At 43.9% G+C, this 23,630-nt stretch overlaps 1 pseudogene across 1 annotated transcript; it reads right to left on the bottom strand.

Annotated features, from left to right (window-relative positions):
• Nucleotides 1–2,958: 2,958 nt before the first annotated feature.
• On the bottom strand, nt 2,959–8,413 carry LOC311119352 (NACHT, LRR and PYD domains-containing protein 3-like; annotated as a pseudogene). Its single transcript has 9 exons — nt 8,065–8,413; nt 5,675–7,611; nt 5,311–5,565; nt 4,956–5,129; nt 4,497–4,664; nt 4,183–4,353; nt 3,835–4,008; nt 3,632–3,678; nt 2,959–3,508 (listed from the first exon to the last, which is right to left on the bottom strand). The product of its transcript is annotated as an NACHT, LRR and PYD domains-containing protein 3-like (transcript).
• Between the last annotated feature and the right edge of the window lie 15,217 nt (nt 8,414–23,630).

Raw genomic sequence — 23,630 nt, 5'->3', positions numbered from 1 at the left:
TCCCAGCTCTCTGCAGGTCATTCACTAGGTCCCCCCGTGTGGTTCTGGGATTTTTGCTCACCGTTCTTGTGATCATTTTGACCCCACGGGGTGAGATCTTGCGTGGAGCCCCAGATCGAGGGAGATTATCAGTGGTCTTGTATGTCTTCCATTTCCTAATAATTGCTCCCACAGTTGATTTCTTCAAACCAAGCTGCTTACCTATTGCAGATTCAGTCTTCCCAGCCTGGTGCAGGTCTACAATTTTGTTTTTGGTGTCCTTTGACAGCTCTTTGGTCTTGGCCATTGTGAAGTTTGGAGTGTGACTGTTTGAGGTTGTGGACAGGTGTATTTTTTTCTGATAACAAGTTCAAACAGGTGCCATTAATACAGGTAACGAGTGGAGGACAGAGGATCCTCTGAAAGAAGAAGTTACAGGTCTGTGAGAGCCAGAAATCTTGCTTGTTTGTAGGTGACCAAATACTTATTTTCCACCATAATTTGCAAATAAATTCATTAAAAATCCTACAATGGGATTTTCTGGATTTTTTTTCCTCAATTTGTCTGTCATAGTTGACGTGTACCTATGATGAAAATTACAGGCCTCTCTCATCTTTTTAAGTGGGAGAACTTGCACAATTGGTGGCTGACTAAACACTTTTTTTCCCCACTGTACTTTGTTATATACATACTCACTAGACTATATATACACACTATATACACACTGACTAGACTATATACACACTATATACACACTCACTTGACTATATGCACACTATATACACACACACTTGACTATATATACACACTATATACACACTCACTAGACTATATATACACTCACTAGACTATATATACACACTATATTCACACTGACTGGACTATACTGTGTATGCAGACTATATACACACTCACTCACACACTACACTGACACTCACACAAAACCCACACACATTCACATAAACCAGAGGAGGATAGGGGAGGAGGAGGAGGATAGGGGAGGAGGAGGAGGAGGAGGGAAGGGGAGGAGGACAGAGGAGGAGGAGGATAGGGGAGGAGGAGGATGATAGGGGAGGAAGAGGAGGATAGGGTAGGAGGAGGAGGAGGAAAACACTCCAGGCCATTCTTGAACGTCTTCAACTAGATGCTAGATAGAAAGTATAACGGAGCTTTATATTTTATATATATATTATATAGATTTTATATTTTCAAATAAATGCCCTTTTTTCCGTCCCTCAAATTGATTTTGATGAGACAAATCGAACAACTTTTATTTTTATCTGAGACAAAGTTTGCCCACCCCTGCTCTAAAGTATCATCCACCCCTCCTCCCTCGCTCTTCCCTCTATCACTCTCCCTTTCTCCCCTCCTCCCTCCCTCGCTCTTCCCTCTATCACTCTCCCTTTCTCCCCCTCCTCCCTCCCACGCTCTTCCCTCTATCACTCTCCCTTTCTCCCCCTCCCACGCTCTTTCCTCTATCACTCTCCCTTTCTCCCCTCCTCCCTCCCTCGCTCTTCCCTCTATCACTCTCCCTTTCTCCCCCTCCTCCCTCCCACGCTCTTTCCTCTATCACTCTCCCTTTCTCCCCCTCCTCCCTCCCTCGCTCTTCCCTCTATCACTCTCCCTTTCTCCCCCTCCTCCCTCCCACGCTCTTCCCTCTATCACTCTCCCTTTCTCCTCCTCCTCCCTCGCTCTTTCCTCTATCACTCTCCCTTTCTCCCCCTCCTCCCTCCCACGCTCTTCCCTCTATCACTCTCCCTTTCTCCCCCTCCTCCCTCGCTCTTCCCTCTATCACTCTCCCTTTCTCCCCCCTCCTCCCTCCCACGCTCTTCCCTCTATCACTCTCCCTTTCTCCCCCTCCTCCCTCCCATGCTCTTCCCTCTATCACTCTCCCTTTCTCCCCCTCCTCCCTCGCTCTTCCCTCTATCACTCTCCCTTTCTCCCCCTCCTCCCTCCCACACTCTTTCCTCTCTCACTCTCCCTTTCTCCCCCTCCTCCCTCCCTCGCTCTTCCCTCTATCACTCTCCCTTTCTCCCCTCCTCCCTCCCTCGCTCTTCCCTCTATCACTCTCCCTTTCTCCCCCTCCTCCCTCCCACGCTCTTCCCTCTATCACTCTCCCTTTCTCCCCCTCCCACGCTCTTTCCTCTATCACTCTCCCTTTCTCCCCCTCCTCCCTCCCTCGCTCTTCCCTCTATCACTCTCCCTTTCTCCCCCTCCTCCCTCCCACGCTCTTTCCTCTATCACTCTCCCTTTCTCCCCCTCCTCCCTCCCTCGCTCTTCCCTCTCTCACTCTCCCTTTCTCCCCCTCCTCCCTCCCTCGCTCTTCCCTCTATCACTCTCCCTTTCTCCCCCTCCTCCCTCCCTTGCTCTTTCCTCTATCACTCTCCCTTTCTCCCCCTCTTTCACTCTCCCTTTCTCCCCCTCCTCCCTCCCTTGCTCTCTCTCTTTCCTCTATCACTCTGTAGTATCACCCCCCCCCCCTTTTACACAAATTAATCATTAAAAACATATTAATAATCAAACATAACTATAACAACAACAATAATACAATAATAAAAATATAAACAAACAACTTCCAAAGACCATTTCCACCCAAAGCTGAATGATGTGTGAATGGTAAATATTTATTACGTTTATTACCTAACATTTTCTAATCAAAACATAATTGTCCTCTCTCTAAGTGAAGGTGTATTTGTGATGAGACAGGTGGATGTCATCTCTCTGAGTGAAGGTGTATTTGTGATGAGACAGGTTGATGTCATCACTGAGTGATGATGTGTTTGATGAGACAGGTGGATGTCATCTTCATCACTTGATATCAGACAGAGACATGTGTGACTATACCATTTCGATTTCCCACCTGGATATCAATAAAGTTCAATTAAAATCTCCCCCCAAAAAACAGACTAAATCTATTTACAGAAATAAAATTAAATTAAAAATGTGTCTGTCAGTTACTCTGGTGATGGCTGCTTTCATTCACAGAGTTTGGATTTTAACTGAGCCAAATATCTCCCTCTCATCACACATGATTTTGAACTAGGGTAAAGGGGCTCAGTGAACGTGGTGTGGAATGTGTACAGGTGGGTCAGTGTACCAGAGGAGACGCTGTAAAAGGACAGAGCGCCGGCCGGAAAGTCCAGATACACTCCTATACACTTTGTGTCCGGCCTGGGTACTGGCACAACTGAGATCCTGATATTATGAATAAATGTGTACTGTTCATTGCAGCAGAAAAGCCCCCAAGACCTCTTCTTCTCAGTAACCGATCTGGATGTATTTGTCACCCCAATGTCAACCCAGCCAGTCCATTCAACCTGCCAGTAGAAACGACCATCAGACAGGGGCTCCCTGCAGCGTACTTTGGCCCACTTATCCAACTTTTTTGTCCGATCTGAGTCATCTGAATCAGAGAAATCCAAATAAGGATATCGGTTAACCTGTGTTCTCCTCACCACCCTCGTGTTGTCCTCGGACAGAGTCAGGTCACTATCTGCTGACATATCGTTCAGCTTGAGCTGGCAGGCATCTGTAGCAAGACAAGGCAGAAAAACAGAAACATGTGTTTTATGTTATTTTCACAATTTGCTTATAAAAGTTTAGGTGCTTAAAAAGCCAGCTTTCTTTTCCTAAATGTAGTTTGATGACTCACATTTCCTCAGGCCTGGTTTGATTCTGGACTCTCCACCATGGTCCAAACTGTGGGACAAAGAAAGAGTCATGTAGGGCCTATTGAACCTGATTACAGTGGAGATTACCTTGATGATTTCACTATATAAACTAGAGTCTTGAAAGCCCATTGAGCAATGAGGTGTTAACAGAAGCAAAAGTCAAATCAACTAAATTTCCTTTTACCTGAGTTTCTCCAGTCTACAGTGTGGATCCTCCAGTCTAGCAGAGAGCAGCTTCACTCCGGAGTCTCCTGGGTGATTGAAGCTCAGGTCCAGTTCTTTCAGGTGGGAGGGATTTGACTCCAGAGCAGAGGCAAGAAACGTACAGCCTTTCTCTGTGACTAGACAACCAGAAAGCCTACAGAGAGAAGAGACAGCATAAAACAATGAACAACTGCTAGAGTATATATTTTTTAAGTTAAAACGTTTAAATTCCATTTAAGTGCAGTGCAGTTCACTAGTTCAATCATTCCTATTTGACTGTTTTCTGAAGTTTACAGTATGCTTTCACAATATCAAATGTGTAATCTACCTAAGAGTCTGTAAGGCACAGTTGGGGTTCCTCAGTCCAGCAGAGAGGAGCCTCATTCCAGAGTACCACAGGCTGTTGTCTCTCAGGTCCAGCTCTCTCAGTACTGAGTATGACCACAGGACAGGAGCCAGGGAGACACAGGAACGTCTGGAGAGATTACACTCCCTTAGCCTTGGGAGGGGAAAAAGGGAGAGAATTTAACGCTACGTTCTCTTGGTGTTTCCATTGTTACGGTATAGTTTTAACAATGCGGTAATAAAAGGTTTCTTCTACTGTAACATGTGGAAGATTAAACATAACGGTTTATTTCTCACCCCAGAGTCTGTATCTGACAGTGTGGATCCATCAGTCCAGCAGACAGCAGCTTTACTCCAGAGTCGCCCAGTTTGATGCAGCCCAGACGTAGTTCCTCGAGCTGAGAGACTGCTATAGCAGAGGACAAACTTCCACAGGACTCCTCTGTAACCCCACAACCAGTCAGTCTGTCCAACATGAAAAAAATGTATTAACTAAATGTAAAGGGGAGCTGTCATTAATCAAGAATACATTAACCTATAGGGCCAGTTTCAAGACACATTAAGCCAAATCCTGGACTAAGAAGCTAGCTAACAATCAATGGTAAGTGATAGGGGCATGTGTGCAATGTTTTTACATAAATGAACAAATCACCTAATGTCAAACCACATATGGAGTTGATTTGACAATTTTGAAAATTGCAGGCATTTCCCTTCTATTGATCCTGACCTTCCCCTTTAAACATGTTCATTACTCACCTCAGTATCTTCAGGTTACAGTGTGGACTCATAAGACCACTGGAGATCTGCTTCACCCTTGTGTCTGTCAGTTTGTTGTAGCTGAGATCCAGCTCTGTCAGACATGAGCCAGCTGCCTGGAGAGCCGAGGCAACGGTTTCACAAACGTCATCTTTGAGATCACAACTGGTGAGTCTGTGTGAAACAACCCCAAAAAAATGATTGAATTGTTCAAACTTGCCAACATGCATACCACCGTCATTTAAAGTTGTTTATCATTATATTTATTGCTTGTTTTCTTTGCCAGAGTAGATTTTGAAGGTTACTGACTGTTGAAAAGTGTTCTGCTGTGTGTTGTTCCAGGCATAGCACTCACCTCAACACAAGTGGCTGGCTGTGAGCACCCATCAGCACAGCCTTTAGAAGCTCTGGTCCCGATCTTCCCATGTTGATATGGCTAAGGTTAAGTGACTCCAGTCGGCAGTTGGGACTCCTCAGTCCAACAGAGAGGGACTTCAGGTCCAACAGGGCGTTGCCGCTGAGGTCCGGCTCTCTCAGCTGGGAGTCGGGCAGCTGTAGTGCAGATGCCACCGTTTCACAGCAACTCGTTGTAAGGCGGCAGTCCGCTAGTCTACAGAGGAGAGACATTTATTATGGGAGATGTGGATGTAGTATAGGACTGATTAAAATGGCTATAAGACATACAGTGACATACTGTACATATCAACACTTCAACTCACATAGCCTTTCGGCAGCATCGAACAGCAGGGACCAGCCTCTTACGCCCCTCATCTGACGTGTTGTACTCTCTCACGTCCAGTTTGTCCAACACTTCCTCTGACATCAAGAGTACGTATGCCATCGCCGAGCACTGTGCAGGCGTCAGGTTCTTCTCAGCAGGGTTTTTGGATGTCAAGAACCTTTGAATTTCATTCACAAACGAGGTATCGTTCAACCCAATCAAACAGTGGAAGAGATTGATGCACCTCTCTGGGGAGGGATATTGTCTTTCGTCTGAGAGCTTGTCTTTGATGTATTGGATGGTATTCTGGATACTCTCTTTGTCTCCCTCTGTCTGGAGCTGTAGGCATTTCAAGAGGATCTGATTGGACTCCAGTGAGATGCCCAGAAGGAAGCGGAGGAAGAGGTCTAGATGACCGGTCTTGCTCTTCAAAGCTTCATCCACCGCACTCCTCTGCAAGTCATGCAGTGTTTTCTGCTGCTGCTGAGAACCTCTGGGTTGTGGCCTGTAATCTTCGTCCTCACTGAAGTCATCACCTTCTCCAAAATACCCGTAATTCGATCTTGGTAGCCTGTTCTCTCTTGATGCAAACGGGTTGACATTTTCACTGACAAAGAGGTAGGCAACATAGAGTGCAGCGAAGAACTCCTGAATGCTGAGATGCACAAAGCTGTACTTGTTTGCTCTAAACATTGGGTCCTCCTCTCTGAAGAGCTCTGTGCACATCCCTGAGAGCAAGAAGCCTTCTTTGACATCAATGCCACACCCTCTCAGATCGTCTTCAGAAAACACCAGATTGCTCTTTTCCAAGTTTTGGAAGGCTAGTTTTCCAAGCTTCAGAATGATCTGTACGTCAGACTCTGACAGAATACGAGGATCTGGTTCGTTTTTCCCATTATATTTCTTGTTCTTCATGCTTGTCAGAGTGAGTAGGAAACGAATGTACATCTCAGTCAGAGTTTTAGGGACTTTTCCATGGTCATTTTCACTCAACATTTTCCCAAGAACCATGGCAGTAATCCAAGAGAAGACTGGAATGTGGCACATGATGAAGAGACTCCTCAATGTCTTTATGTGTGAGATGATTTTGCTGGACAGGTTCTCATCATCACTGAATCTCTTCTTGAAGTATTCTTCTTTCTGTGGGTCGTTGAATCCCCGAACTTCTGTTACACGGTCAAAACAGTCGGAGGGTATCTTATCAACTGCTGCTGGTCGGGAGGTTATCCAGAGGAGAGCAGAAGGAAGCAGATTCCCCTTGATGAGGTTTGTCAGCAGCACGTCCACTGATGTTGTCTTGGTTACATTAGACAACCTCTTGTTGCTATGGAAATCCAGTGGAAGTTGGCTTTCATCCAGACCATCCAAGATGAACACGACTTTGCAGTCGGCAAACTTCTTTGCATCCTATATCCCCCTTCAGTTAGATATATGTTAGTTCAGGGTGGAAGTCACTCAGGAGTTCCAATAGATTGTAGTCATCTTTGATGAAATTCAAGTCCCTAAATGGAAGTGCGAAGACAAAATCTACATCCCGATTGGCTATTCCTTCTGCCCAGTCAAGGATGAACTTCTGCACTGAGACTGTTTTTCCAATGCCAGCGATTCCCTTTGTCAGCACAGTTCTGATGGGTACCGCTTGTTTGGATTGGGATTTTTCATTATGTTCCTCGGTCTTAGGGTCTAAAGATCTAAAGATGTCATTGCAGTTGATTGCATGGTCTTGATATGCTTTGGTCCGAGCCGTATCTTCAATCTGCCATACCTCATGCTCTTTATTAACCCCTTCACTCTCCCCAGTTGTGATGTAGAGCTCGGTGTAAATATTGTCCAGCAATGTTGGGTTTCCCCGTTTTCCAAGCCCCTCAAAGATGCTCCCAAACTTCTTCTTCATGTTGGACTTGTGTTTGCCCTTGACTTTTTGCAGATCTTCATCTAATGAGGGAAGAACATTGATAGTGTTGTGGGATGCATAAAATATCTTTACTTCCGTTTTTTATCTGCAGTATTCAGTACCGTAACGAACACAATACTTTCAGTTACTGGTTTCAAAGTCCGATTTCCTGCATGGGCGTGCCTTATTTTATTTTTTTCAGACTTTTATGAGTCTGTGTGTGTGTTAATCTACAACTGGTACATCCATTTTTTTACTTTAAAATTAATTATATACTATGTACCCATTGATTCTTGAAGAATACAATTTACAAATACCTCATGAGCTTAGTTCAACTGTCGTACCCTATCAGAACACAAAATATATGCTTAATTGTATTGTATTATTTGACAGGGACACTGCATATTAACTAATCAACATTTCTGTAATAATTTGTTTAGTTTTTTTGCATTATTTTCTATTATAACAAAAATAACAATAAAGAATTGTCTTACCAGCACCATGTGAAGGCATAGTAACACTGATGTTTTGATAAACTGAACCTCCGACATTGCAGCCAACAAGTTGGGGTGCAACAACAACAGAACCACCCTGAGCTGTAATGGAGGACTGTGGTGGGGCAGGCTGAGCCGTAATGGAGGACTGTGGTGGGGCAGGCTGAGCCGTAATGGAGGACTGTGGTGGGGCAGGCTGAGCTGTAATGTAGGACTGTGGATGGGCAGGTTGAGCCGTCATGGAGGACAGCGGACCAGAGTCCTGGGCTGGAACGAGGGACTGAGGAGTCTGATCCATGATATCAGACAGTCAGTCTCCTCCCCCTGAGAGAGCCAGAAGCAAAGAGAGAACAGACAATATACACTGAACACTTTCCTTACATTGAGTTACACCCCCTTTTGCCCTCAGAACACCTTCCTAATATTGAGTTACACCCCTTTTGCCCTCAGTACACCTTCCTAATATTGAGTTGCACCCCCTTTTGCCCTCAGAACACCTTCCTAATATTGAGTTGTACCCCCTTTTGCCCTCAGAACACCTTCCTAATATTGAGTTACACCCCTTTTGCCCTCAGTACACCTTCCTAATATTGAGTTGCACCCCTTTTGCCCTCATAACACCTTCCTAATATTGAGTTGTACCCCCTTTTGCCCTCAGTACAGTCTCAATTCGGTATCAGTATTGTAGTCCTATGCCATAACCACAGAAGGCTAGAATGGTCATCATAAAGGATACATAGTTGACTTACAGAAAGATTCCCTAGTATATTTATTTTATTTAACCAGGTACGCCATTGAGTATACATTTTCTTTAACAATAACAACCTGACCACGATAAGAGCGAGACACCGTGCAGCAAAGCAGACAATTCTTTAAAACTCAACACATAAACAGAAAACGTAAAAGACAAATGCACAACACTCGGTAGGATGTAACACATATCTATATAACGGTTATATAGAGCTTTGAATCCCTAAAAAGACGACACTTACCGCATGTAAGTTGTCTTGTTGTGCCGTCTACAATGGTGCTCTTTCTTCCTCCTACTTTCTTTGGTCTGTTTCATGTTCTGGGCGTTGTAGAGGAGGATACTTCCTCAGTGTTGCCAACTCCTCAGTAAGTAAAGTAGCTATTGGCTGTCCTAAAAGTCACTAGAAGTCGCTAAATGACGTCACCACTCAATTTGCATCATTGGCCATGCACTTGTAATTGTGATGGACGCTGTAGGAGAGAGGAATAACTTCGTGAGAGAGAATTTTTTTTGTATACAATCTACATTAACAATCTAAATGGACCACAAAAAAATAAGGGCGGGATCAGCCAGCGGCGGCTTCTCGCATGCGCGATTCATTTGCAGTCTGGACGCGGAGTGGTGAACATCTTCTGCTCTGAATACTCGCTAAATATAGCGACAAAGTCGCTAAATTGGAAATGTTAACTTCCTGAACTTTGCAGTTAACCGCAAAGTTTCATCATCTCTGTACTGACAGGGTTTGGTGACTGGATATAAATTAATTCAAAGGAATAGTCAGAGAGGCGTGTCTTAGTTTATAATACAAAACTGTGTCTGTCTGTCTGTTTTATATACTTTGTATTTAAAGCACAAATGTATTAATAAAGTTGATTTTTCTATCAGTCTGTCTGTCGGTCTGTCTCTCTGTCCATCCATCTGTCTGTATGTGTTTCTTTCTCTCTCTCTTCTATTAGGGATTTATTATTCTTCTAAACTGATAGGATGACTAACTTAGAAAGAATGCATTCTTGACTGGGCTAATGTAGGCTGTGACACCTGGCAAGGCTGTGATTGATGTGAAGAGAAGATAAGGATTGTGTCTTCAAATACAAGACTATAATGGTTCATTGTGATCTATGAGTCTTCCTTTGACATGGGAATGATGTCTAAGGGAGCTGGCTCTTCTCACTATGACAGGTTGTTATGATAATCTTGTGTCTGGCTGGAGTGTGTAACAAAGGGCGCCAAAGAGATGAGACCAACCCCCTGCATCAACGGATTGGCTGAGATAGTTTAAACTGCTCAAGTCTTTACTCTAATTGGCCAGCAGAGAAGTGGGAAACTTCCTCTGTCAGAGTATTTGGGTATTGTTTCTAGAGCAATGTGTTAGTTGTCTGGAATGTCCTGCGAGGCATATCAGAGAACCCGTATATACGAAACATCATATTTACCATTGAAGGTTTTTGCATTAATTAAAATAACTAGTATACCTTAGAAGTCGTGTTGACCTCTTTTGTTCCTAATGCCAGATTTGAATTGACGCGACTTTGACACTTCATAGTAGGGATATTCAAAAATAAAATATATAAATATTTTTAAAAACATGTTGATTTTTCTGTCAGTCAGTCTATCAGTCTGTCTGTCTGTTTTATATACTTTGTATTTAAAGCATAAATTAATTAATGAAGTTGATTTTTCTGTCTGTCAGTCTGTTAGTCTGTCTGTCAGTCAGTCAGTCTGTCTGTTGTCTGTCAGTCTGTCTATCTGTCAGTCAGTCTGTCTGTTAGTCTGTCTCTCTCTGTCCATCAGTCTGTCTGTTTTTCTTTCTCTCTCTCTTCATCATTGGGATATTCAATATATAAGGCCATGCGCTTCCCCCGAGTGGCGCAGTGGTCTAAGGCTGATCCACTAGAGATCCTGGTTCGAATCCAGGCTCTGCTGTAGCCGGCCGCAACCGGGAGACCAATGGGGCGGCGCACAATTGGCCCAGCGTCGTCCAGGGTAGGGGAGGGAATGGCCGGCAGGGAGGTAGCTCAGTTGGTAGAGCACGGCGTTTGCAACGCCAGGGTTGTGGGTTCGATTCCCACGGGGGGCCATTATGAAAATAAATAAAAAATAATAATGTATGCACTAACTGTAAGTCGCTCTGGATAAGAGCGTCTGCTAAATGATGTAAAAATATAAATATTTTAAAAAACATGTAGAATACATGTAGGATACATAGGATACTAGTTGATTTACAGAACGATGCCGTAGTAAATGTATTTTATTTGCTCTTATTTAACCAGGTACGTCATTGAGTATACTTAAGCAATAAGGTCCAAGGGGGTGTGGTATATGGCTGATATACCACAAACCCCAGAGGTGCCTTATTGCTATTGTAAAATGGTTACCAACATAATTAGAACAGTAAAAATAAGTGTTTTGTCATACCCGTGGTATACGGTCTCATATACCATGGCTTTCAGCCAATCAGCATTCAGGGCTCGAACTACCCAGTTTACACATTTTCTTTAACAATAACGACCTGACCACGATAAGAGCGATACACCGTGTATCAAAGCAGACAGTTCTTTGAAACTCAACACATAAACAGAAAAGGTAAAAGACAAATGTACAACACTGGGTAGGATGTAACACATATCTATATAACGGTTATATAGAGCTTTGAATCCCTAAAAAGACGACACGTACCGCATGTAAGTTGTTTTGTTGTCCTGTCTACTCTGGGCGTTGTAGGGTAGGCTCCTTCCTGTTAACCGCAAAGTTTCATAACCTCTGGCAACGGTTCTGTTCTAACAGGCTTGGTGATTGGATAGAAATAAATTCAAACAAATAGGCAGAGAGGCGTGTCTTAGCTTGTATTACAAAGCTGTGTGTGTGTGTGTGTGTGTGTGTGTGTGTGTGTGTGTGTGTGTGTGTGTGTCTGAAGCTGTTTGTCTCTGTCTGTCCATCTGTCTGTCTGTCTCTCTCTCTCTCTCTGTCTGTCCATCTATCTCTCTCTCTGTCTGTCTAGGGCCTAGGTCATGTTTAAATTAAGGGATTAACATTTGCCAGGTATAATCTTTGGGATTTGACTCCTTGATGTTAAATTGGGAAATATATTTTTGGGTGGTGGTGGTGGTGGAGGAATAATGGTCTGGGGCTGTTTTTCATGGTTCAGGCTCCTTAGTTCCAGTGAAGGGAAATCTTAACGCTATAGCATACAATGACATTCTAGACCATTCTGTGCTTCCAACTTTGTGGCAACAGTTTGGGGAAGGCCCTTTCCTGTTTCAGCATGACAATGCCCCCGTGAACAAAGCGAGGTCCATACAGAAATGGTGTTTAGAGATCGGTGTGGAAGAACTTGACTGGCCTGCACAGAGCCCTGAACTCAACCCCCTTCGAACACCTTTGGGATGAATTGGAACGCCGACTGCGAGACAGGCCTAATCGCCCAACATCAGCGCCCGATCTCACTAATGCTCTTGTGGCTGAATGGAAGCAAGTCCCAGCAGCAATGTTCCAACATCTAGTGGAAAGCCTTCCCAGAAGAGTGGAGGCTGTTATAGCTGCAAATGGGGACCAATTCCATATTAATGCCCATGATTTTGGAATGAGATGTTTGACGAGCAGGTGTCCACATACTTTTGGCCATGTAGTGTATTTTTGGTTGGTGGAGGAGGTGATTCCTTCTTGATGTTAACCAGAGAGAATATATTTCTGGGTGGTGGTGAAGGTGATTCCTTTCCAATATAACCCAGAGAGAATATCTTCAGTTCTCCTTTCTTCACCTCTTTCTTCCTCTTACCCGGAGAGAGACTCTTCAGTGACACAGACTCCTTCCTAGAGTTACCCAATGACAGCCTCTTGATTGAGGGTGACTCCGTCCTCTTCCCGGCCAATGAAAACCTCTTCTTGGGAGTAAGGACCTCCCTCTTTAGGATCTCCACTGACAGTTTGTCCAGAGTAGGAAGAATGATGCTTCTCTTCTGTTTCTTACTGGATAGCGACCCTTCAGTTCACTCCAGGTCAACACTGAGTCCTGTTTCTTCTTTTGGCCATGTACTAATCCAGGCACTTGTGCCATCAAACCAATTTATCCAGAACGCAGCAGCCTGCCTGGTTTTCAACCTTCCCAAGATCTCTCCTGTCACCCTGCTCCTCCGCACACTCCACTGGCTTCCAGTCGAAGCTCTCATCCACTACAAGACCATGGTACTTGCCTACGGAGCAGCAAGAGGAACTGCCCCTCCCTACCTTCAGGCTCTGCTCAAACCCTACACCCCAACCCAAGAACTCTGTTCTGCCACCTCTGGTCTCTTGGCCCTCCCACCCCTACGGGAGGGCAGCTCCCGCTCAGCCCAGTCCAAGCTCTTCTCTGTCCTGACACCCCAATGGTGGAACCAGCTTCCCTCTGAAGCTAGGACAGCAGAGTCCCTGTCACTCTTTCGAAAGCACCTGAAACCCTACCTCTTCGAACAGTATCTTAAATAATCCCACAGTCTACTGAAGGGAGTGGCTCTCCCATAGACACCAATGATAGCAGCCGGGTCCGATCTACTGAAGGGGGTGGCTCTCCCATAGACACCAATGATAGCAGCCGGGTCCGATCTACTGAAGGGGGTGGCTCTCCCATAGACACCAATGATAGCTGCTGGGTCCGGTCTACTGAAGGGGTTTGGCTCTCCCATAGACACCAATGATAGCAGCTGGGTCCGTTCTACTTAGTTCATTGAGGTCTCACTTCCGTTTCCTTTTCTGTCTCTCTCTTTATCAGCTCACCACTCCCCGCCCCTCCCACTCAGAGAAAAGGGGTGTATTCATTAGTCTGACAAACCTTTTTTCATAAAAAAAAATAATAAGAATTGGCTATGAAAATAGGAGTATATATTAGACGAATTCAGATAGTTCCCTCCCTGTTCCGATTGGCTCTGTTTTGGTTCTGTTAGGTTCCTAGTGACTACACACCAGAACAGAAGGATCCGGGTGTCTGGCAGGTTCAACTAAATAAAAACTAAATTCAGGGCAGCAGGTAGCTTAGTGGTTAAGAGCGTTGTGCCAGTAACCGAAAGGTCGCTGGTTCTAATCCCCGAGCCGACTAGGTGAAAAATCTGTCGATGTGCCCTTGAGCAAGGCACTTATCCCTAATTGCTCCTGTAAGTCGCTCTGGATAAGAGCGTCTGCTAAATGACCAATTATTTATTACACCATTCTGTACATATGTATAACATTTGCATGTAGCTGTTATGAATGCATAGAGCTGTTATGAATGCATGGAGCTGTTATGGACGAATGGAGCTGTTAGGAATGCATGGAGCTGTTAGGAATGCATGGAGCTGTTAGGAATGCATGGAGCTGTTAGGAATGCAGGGAGCTGTTAGGAATGCAGGGAGCTGTTAGGAATGCAGGGAGCTGTTAGGAATGCATGGAGCTGTTAGGAATGCATGGAGCTGTTAGGAATGCATGGAGCTCTAATGAATTCTTATAGCAAGTTATGATACGCTATAGGGGCAATTATCACATCATGTTGTCATGGATATATATCAACGTTAACTGTGCATTGATGAGACGTTACGCCTAAATAGACAGACCAGACAGACAGTTCAGTACCTACATGAATCATTTATTGACCATTTTGATACCTTCTGGAAACAAAGCTTGTATAATAAGGAGGATGGGATCCATCCAAATCATTTGGGTTCCTGGATCATTTCACACCATTATAAGGCTGCGTTGAGACAATGACTTATCAATGACCCAAGTCCAGCTCATTTAATCCCTACCATTGTGTCGCTGAGTTGTCATAATGCTTCAGCAAATGTACATTATCCTAGGGACATTGGAAGACACAATGTAAATAACCTAATTTATGTCCCTCTTACTGCCCGGAATGCCTCTGCTGATCCTACAGCTATTGTATGCAATACTCATATGCCTATGAACCAGAGTAATACTGTTGCCACTGAGGTGGTGTGCCCTAGTAGGAAGTCCACTGTGTGCAGCTCACCCTGCACTAATAAAAATAACCAGAATATGTCTACCTCTGCTAAGCTTCCCAGTAAAGCAAGAAAAAGAATGAAGCATCCCAGAAAAGTGTTAAAAATAGCCCAAGTTAACATATGTAGCTTAAGAAACAAGGTTCATGAAATCAATAATTTGCTAGTAACAGATGACATTCATATTCTGACAATCTCTGAAACTCACTTAGATAATACCTTTGATGATACAGTGTTAGCAACACAGGGTTATTACATTTACAGAAAATACAGAAATGCTAACGGGGCGGTGTTGCTGTCTATATTCAGAACCACATTCCTGTAAAGCTTAGAGAGGATCTCATGTTAAATACTGTTGAAGTAATATGGCTACAGGTTCACCTGCCTAGACCACCAAATGCTAACAGTCAGTATCTGCTATAGACCACCAAATGCTAACAGTCAGTATCTGGATAACATGTGTGAAATGCTTGATAATGTATGTGATATCAATAGAGAGGTATACTTTCTGGGTGATTTAAATATTGACTGGCTTTCATCAGGCTGCCCACTCAAGAGAAAGCTTCAAACTGTAAACTAGTGCCTGCAACCTGGTTCAGGTTATCAATCAACCTACCAGGGTAGTTACAAACAGTACAGGAACTGAAATCATCAACATGTATTGATCACATCTTTACTAATGCTGCAGACATTTGTTTGAAAGCAGTATCCAAAATCCATCGAATGTAGTGATCACAATATAGTAGCCATATCTAGGAAAACCAAAGTTCCAAAGGCTGGGCCTAATATAGTGTGTAAGAGGTCATACAATAAGTTTTGTAGTGATTCCTATGTTGCTGATGTAATAATATTTGTTGGTTCGTGGTGTGTACTGAGGAGCAAACAGACACTGCACTTGACACATTTTTGAAATTGCTTATCCCAGTTACTAATAACAATGCACCCATTAAGAAAATGACTGTAAAAACTGTTAAATCCCCGTGGATTGATGAGGAATTGAAATTTTTTATAATTTAGAGGGATGAGGCAAAAGATATGGCAAATAGGTCTGGCTGTACAACCGATTGGCAAACATACTGCAAATTGAGAAATCATGTGACTGAACTGAATAAAAAGAAGAAACTACACTATGAAACAAAGATAAATGACATTGAATTATAGTAAAAAGCTTTGGAGCACCTTAAATGACATTTTGGGCAAAAAGGCAAACTCCGCTCCCATCATTGAATCAATGGCTCATTCATCACAAAACCCACTGATATTGCCAACTACTTTAATTATTAGCAAACTTAGGCATGACATGCCAACAACAAACGCTGACACTATACATCCAAGTATATCTGACCAAATTATGAAAGACAAGCATTGTAATTTTGAATTCCGTAAAGTAAGTGTGGAAAAGTATTATTGTCTATCATCAATGACAAGCCACCGGGGTCTGACAACTTGGATGGAAAATTACTGAGGATAATAGAGGTCGATATTGCCGCTCCTATTTGCCATACCTTCAATTTAAGCCTACTAGAAAGTGTGTGCCCTCAGGCCTGGAGGGAAGCAACATTTATACCCCTACCTGAGAATAGTAAAGCCCCCTTAACTGGCTCAAATAGCCGACCAATCAGCCTGTTCCCAACTCTTAGTAAACTTTTGGAAAAAATGGTAATTGACCAGATAAAATGCTATTTTACAGTAAACAAATTGACAACAGACTTTCAGCACGCTTATAGGGAAGGACATTCATCAAACACAGCACTTACACAAATGACTGAAATTGATGATAAAAAGATTGTGGGGGCTGTTTTGTTAGACTTCAGTGCGGCTTTTGACGTTATCGATCATAGTCTGCTGCTGGAAAAACGTATGTGTTATGGCTTTACACCCCCTGTTATATTGTGGATGAAGAGTTACCTGTCTAACAGAACACAGAGGGTGTTCTTTAATGGAAGCCTCTTCAACATAATCCAGGTAGAATCAGGAATTCCCCAGGGCAGCTGTCTAGGCCCCTTACTTTTTTCAATCTTTAGTAAAGCCAGTGTGTCTGTGTATGCGAATGACTCAACACTATACACGTCAGCTACCACAGCGACTGAAATGACAGCAACACTTAACAAAGAGCTGAGGTTAGTTTCAGAATGGGTGGCAAGGAATAAGTTAGTCCTAAATATTTCAAAAACTAAAAGCATTGTATTTGGGACAAATCATTCACTAAACCCTAAACCTCAACTAAATATTGTAAGGAATTATGTGGAAATTGAGCAAGTTGAGGAGACTAAACTGCTTGGAGTAACCCTGGATTGTAAACTGTCATGGTCAAAGCATATTGATACAACAGTAGCTAAGATGGGGAGAACTATGTCCATAATTAAGCGCTGCTCTGCCTTCTTAACAGCACTATCAACAAGGCAGGTCCTACAGGCCCTAGTTTTGTCGCACCTGGACTACTGTTCAGTCATGCGGTCAGGTGCCACAAAGAGGCACTTAGGAAAATTGCAATTGGCTCAGAACAGGGCAGCACGGCTGGCCCTGGATGTAAACAGAGAGCTAACATTAATAAAATGCATGTCAATCTCTCCTGGCTCAAAGTGGAGGAGAGATTGACTTCATCACTACTTGTATTTGTGAGAGGTATTGACATGGCATCGGACACCCATGCATACCCCAGAAGACATGCCACCAGAGGTCTCTTCACAGTCCCCAAGTCCAGAACAGACTATGGGAGGAGCACAGTACTATATAGAGCCATGACTACATGGAACTCTATTCCACATCAAGTAACTCATGCCAGCAGTCAAATTAGATTTAAAAAACGGATAAAAAATACACCTTATGGAACAGCGGGGACTGTGAAGCAACACAAACATAGACACATGCACACAAACTCATGATAACGTACGCACTATACACACATGTACACATGGATTTTGTGTTCTAGATATGTGGTAGTAGAGTAGAGGCCTGAGGGCACACACTTAATATGTTGTGAAATCTGTTATGAATGCATTGTAAAGTTTGTTGTCATGTTTTTAAAATGTATAACTGCCTTTATTTTGCTGGACCCCAGGAAGAGTAGCTGCTGCCTATGGGGAATCCATAATAAATATAAATGACCATGCTACCAATGGATCTTCATCTGTCATTCATTAACTAAGATACCGAAGGACAATGAAGTCAGGTTACAACAGCAGCCAAACCCCTTCAGTAGAAAACCAGAGGTCCCCTTAAACCTACACAATGTCATTACTAGAAGATATAATCACAGTCATTTCTTCTAAACCTTGACATGGCCCTAAATGAACGTTACAACAATCTGATGGACCCCTCCTTCTCCTCTTCTGTGTGAATATTGTAGGGCCTTAATGAACATTACAACAATCTGATGGACCCCTCCTTCTCCTCTTCAGTGTGAATATTGAAAGGCCTTAATGAACGTTACAACAATCTGATGGACCCCTCCTTCTCCTCTTCAGTGTGAATATTGAAGGGCCTTAATGAACGTGACAACAATCTGATGGACCCCTCCTGCTCCTCTTCAGTGTGAATATTGAATGCAGGGTAAAGGGGTCCAGTGAACAAGTCATTGTACGTGTGCAGGTGTGTCATAGCGTCAGAGGAGACGCTGTAAAAGGACAGCGTGCTGGCCGGCCAGTCCAGAAACACCCCAATGCAATTAGTGGTAGTGGTGCCTTCTCCTGAATATGCAACTTCATCTATAGCAAACGCGCATTCTTCATTCAAGTCAATCAATATTTTTTATTGTTCTCAGTAAGGTAAGTAGGTCTTCCCATAATGAGAATGACCGATATTGCACGCATTCGACATTTGAGAAAAATAACGTTACTTGGATCATATCGAATCTATTAGATATACAACCAATTTATCGACAATCTAAGATGACTTGCTTCCTCATCATAATTAAGATCTCATTAATCTCATCTGCATTTTCATTGTTTATATTGCATGGTCTTGTTCTATGTAAGGTATAATATATATTCTTCCCATTTAGATAACTTTTACCAGCATGAATTAATAAAAGATAGATGTACTGCTGTAGACATCTGGTGTTGGGTACTGTGCTCAGTAACCCTCGCTCTTTCTGCAGGGTTTTGGCCAACAACAATTCATAATCAATAAGGCCTCATCACTCTCCATGGAGGAGCAGTTCGTTTTTGCCATGAACCAATTCATATCACTCTCTGATTGCCACATTCTAACTGGTTAAGTCACTAATTGAAGACTCTATTGCAGAAAATGCTCAAGAGGCAATTCTGTATGCTGAAAGCCCAGGGAAGGCTCCCACTGGACCTCCCTCTGAGACCACTGAAGGCCTGGCTCCTGGCAGGGAAAATAGTCTTCCTGGAGTAAGTGCAGTGTTCTCAGACTATTTTCAAATACGAAGTACGAAACTTTATACTTCATTTAGGTAACTTGAGTTTATCACATCAGTACACAAGGCCAAATAATAACCTGAATGTATCCAAATATATTAGATGATAGCAATAGTTTGATAGATAGTGTAGACAGACACAGTCTGATACATTTCCATATTCACATGAAGGCGTGAGGCAGAGACATGGAAGAGATGGAGGAAGGTCTCTGTAGCTGAATTGGTGAGGACTATGTAGAGCAAACAGTACACCCACTGTAAAGCACTTCAAATATCAGCAAGCTCATTTTTGTACCCAGAGAAAAACAATAGCTATCAGTTCAAATTCATAATTTTCCCCATCATTTCAATGATGGACCAGTGTCCAGTCTCACCTGGTACATCAACAGTCTTTTAATGACATATTATGTTGTTACATAGACTTGGGATGCAAAGAGGGGCCTGGAATTACAGGAAACAGAGACAGAGAGAGTTATCCTGCTCAGTGGCCAGAGAGTTCAGGATGAATTAAGGATACCAAATGTCATCGTGGACACTGCTACCGACGGAGACATCCAGCTTCTGAAAGAGGAGCGTTGGAAGTTAACCCGAAAATTCTATGATATGATTGCGGTGCGGAACTACCAAAGGTAAGGAACAAGAAGCCTGTTTCGTAAGTGTCTTTCCAAGTTGGGTGTATCAGAGTTGTCTCAAACTGGACAATATTACAAATGAGCTTCTATACATTTTGACTTTAGATGTCTGTGGTATGTTTTGTGAAAAAGGACAGATATTGTTTTGTTCTTACTCTTTCATTGCTCTGCATTGTCTATTTAGTCCTATTTCGGATCCACTGAGAGCCTTCCAGAGATGTGTGGCAGAGGTCCTGAGGTGTGTAGCAGAGTGCCTGAGGTGTGCAGCAGAGGTCCTGAGGTGTGCAGAAGAGGTCCTGAAGTGTGCAGAAGCGTGCCTGAGGTGAGAAGCGGAGGTCCTGAGGTGAGGTGCAGAGGTCCTGAGGTGAGAAGCGGAGGTCCTGAGGTGAGGTGCAGAGGTCCTGAGGTGAGGTGCAGAGGTCCTGAGGTGAGCAGCAGAGGTCCTGAGGTGTGCAGCATAAGTTCACAGGTGTGCAGCACAGGTCCTGAGGTGTGCAGTGGAGGTCCTGAGGCCTCAAACGCAGTGGAAGAGGTGTGCAGTGACACAAAGAAGACAGAGTCTACTGGAAATCATCTGAAAACGGGAAATGGCCTATGCAAGGTTGTGCAGCTATCCACTGAGAACCGTCCTGAGGTGTACAGCAGTCCTGAGGTGTGCATCGGAGTGCCTGAGGTGTTCAGTGGAGGTCCCGAGGTATGCAGTGGAGTGCCTGACATGTGCAGTGGAGTGCCTGAAGTGTTCAATGGAGGTCCTGAGGTGTGCAGTGGAAGTCCTGAGGTGTTCAGTGAGGTGCCTGAGGCACCAAACGCAGTGGAAGAGGTGTCCAGTGACAAAAAGAAGACAGCGGCTGCTGAAAACCTTCTGGACACTGAAAATGTCCTTAGCAATGTTGTGAACCCCAAAGGGTGGCTGAAGGAGGGCTGGGAAGATCAGCTGCACCAAGACTTCACTAATATGATTGCAAAACTCCCAAAGGTAATGAACAAGAAGCCTGTTTTGTAAATGAAAGGTCAAGCATCTTTGAAAGTTGGGTGTATCAGGGTTGTCTCAATCTGGACAATATTATAAATTAGCTACTATAATCTTAGACTTTGGATGTCTGTGGTATGTTTTTTGAAAAACGACAGATGTGTTGTTCTTGCTCTTTAATTACGCTGCATTGTCTGTTTAGTCCTATTTCGGATCCACCGAGAGCCTTCCTGAGGTGTGCAGCAGAGGTCCTGAGGCCTCAAATGCAGTGGAAGAGGTGTGCAGTGACACAAAGAAGACAGAGTCTACTGGAAACCATCTGAAAACGGGAAATGGCCTAAGCAAGGTGGTGAAGCTATCCACTGAGAGCCGTCCTGAAGTGTGCAGCAGTCCTGAGCAGTGGCGGCTCCTGAAAAAATTCTCAGGAGGGGCAATTTTTCTGATGATTTAGGTGACCTACACACATTTTAAAAAAGATATGTCCAGCAACAACATGAAGACAGGGGCAGCATATAAGTCAATACCAGAAGCATTTATTGACTGATCTGGGGAGATGGATTCCAGTTTCTGTGACAGATTGTAAATAATCTCTGATGCCTGTTATATTAGCTTTTGGTTGAATGTACTGTCGTAGTAAATATATAATGTTATAGCTTGGTCTGACTAAAATCTTGTGCATGACCCATTTTGTGTTGGGCGTTTGTTTTCAATCAATGCTGTTCCTATCCTATAACAATGGACAAAAGAGTCCTATCTTGTCAGCCTTGTCAGCAGGTGGCCAAGGACAACACCCACGCCATAGGTCTCTCAGTTCTTCCAACTCACGAGTTCTTGCTCTGAGGACACACACACACACACACACACACACACACACACACATCATCACTGATAACACACACACACACACACACATCATCACTGTTAAACACACACACACACACACACAAAAATCCCCTCTCTTTAGGCTGAACATTTGAAGACAGAGAACCCGACTCAGAGCCAATGCAACAGTGGAGGGGACCTCGCCCAACTCATCAGGACCAATCAGAAGATCAGAACTACTAGATTCAACCTACATCATTTATTGTATAAAATGTCTGCACACAATGTTTTCGGGGCTCTCTTCAGATAGCTCCCTAAGAGTTTGACGAACGAGTCCGTGCACGCGATTCCAGATATCTTTACCTCTGAATAAACTGCCTTTATTATACCATATCCACCCTGTCCAAAGTCTCTACTTGGTCTCAGTTCTCCAGTAAACTTGTGATTATCAACAGTACACAACGGTAACAAACAATTGGGGGAACTCACGGGGCAGATAGTAAGGTCGCAGTGACACAGAAAGCAGTTCAATGTCGGGGGTACAGAGTCGCTCTCTTACCAGGATCGCGGTCCGCTCTGACCAGGGTGAAGCCGGCCGGCTCCACTTCTCTGTCCGGGACTCTGTCATCCAGCCAAGTCTCCCAGCTGTATTGGATTCCGCTGCCAGCAGCGTTTTCATTATTTAGTCCGTTCGTAGCGGGTATGTACACGATCAACAAGATCAGTCCAAAACCCACCACTGGAAATCCATGGTTGGCAGAATGTTTGTAAACTAAGTGTACAAATTAAAAACAGAAAATAACGCCACTAAGTGTACAAATTAAAAACATAAGATAACGCCACAGTGCAGGTCGCAACAGAGACGCTGCTAGCCGCTATTTTCTTAGTTACGTTCATGGTTACGTCACGTATGACGAAAGCGCGTAAGTGCAAGCCCTCAGACTCCCATAGAGAATGTATTGAAAGCTTTGAAATTTGAAAAAAATAGATTTTACATGACAGGCTATGAGAGACTTCTGGGCGATTTTCAACCTGACTGAAATCGCCCCAAAAACGGGCGGGGCCATTTGAAGCACGACTTTAGCCTGATTTGACATTTAGTGGCAGTCAGATCAGATTAGAACACTGATAACTACTGTTGCCGTGATATAATTGATTAGAAAAAAAATCCCTTCCTTTTCCCGTTTGGCAGTGCGTCGCCCATATCGCCCTATTGAACAGGCCGTCCCTGGTCCTGAGGTGTGCATTAGAGTGCCTGAGGTGTTCAGTGGAGGTCCCAAGGCCTCATACACAGTGGAAAAGGTGTGCAGTGACACAAAGAAGACAGAGGCTACTGGAAATCATCTGAAAACGGGAAATGGCCTATGCAAGGTTGTGCAGCTATCCACTGAGAACCGTCCTGAGGTGTACAGCAGTCCTGAGGTGTGCATCGGAGTGCCTGAGGTGTTCAGTGGAGGTCCCGAGGTATGCAGTGGAGTGCCTGACATGTGCAGTGGAGTGCCTGAAGTGTTCAATGGAGGTCCTGTGGTGTGCAGGGGAAGTCCTGAGGTGTTCAGTGAGGTGCCTGAGGCACCAAACGCAGTGGAAGAAGTGTCCAGTGACAAAAAGAAGACAGCGGCTGCTGAAAACCTTCTGGAAACTGAAAATGTCCTTAGCAAGGTGGTGAACCCCAAAGGGTGGCTGAAGGAGGGATGGGAAGATCAGCTGCACCGAGACTTCACTAATATGATTGCAAAACTCCCAAAGGTAATGAACAAGAAGCCTGTTTTGTAAATGAAAGGTCAAGCATCTTTGAAAGTTGGGTGTATCAGGGTTGTCTCAATCTGGACAATATTATAAATTAGCTACTATAATCTTAGACTTTGGATGTCTGTGGTATGTTTTTTTTTAAATGACAGATGTGTTGTTCTTGCTCTTTCATTACGCTGCATTGTCTGTTTAGTCCTATTTCAGATCCACCGAGAGCCTTCCTGATGTGTGCAGCAGAGGTCCTGAGGCCTCAAACGCAGTGGAAGAGGTGTGCAGTGACACAAAGAAGACAGAG

Source organism: Coregonus lavaretus (assembly GCF_964263955.1).
Source record: "Coregonus lavaretus genome assembly, contig: HAP1_SCAFFOLD_592, whole genome shotgun sequence".
Classification (NCBI taxonomy): Eukaryota; Metazoa; Chordata; class Actinopteri; order Salmoniformes; family Salmonidae; genus Coregonus; species Coregonus lavaretus.
Note: the sequence above shows the minus strand (reverse complement) of the source record. Positions and strands in the feature narration are given on the sequence as shown.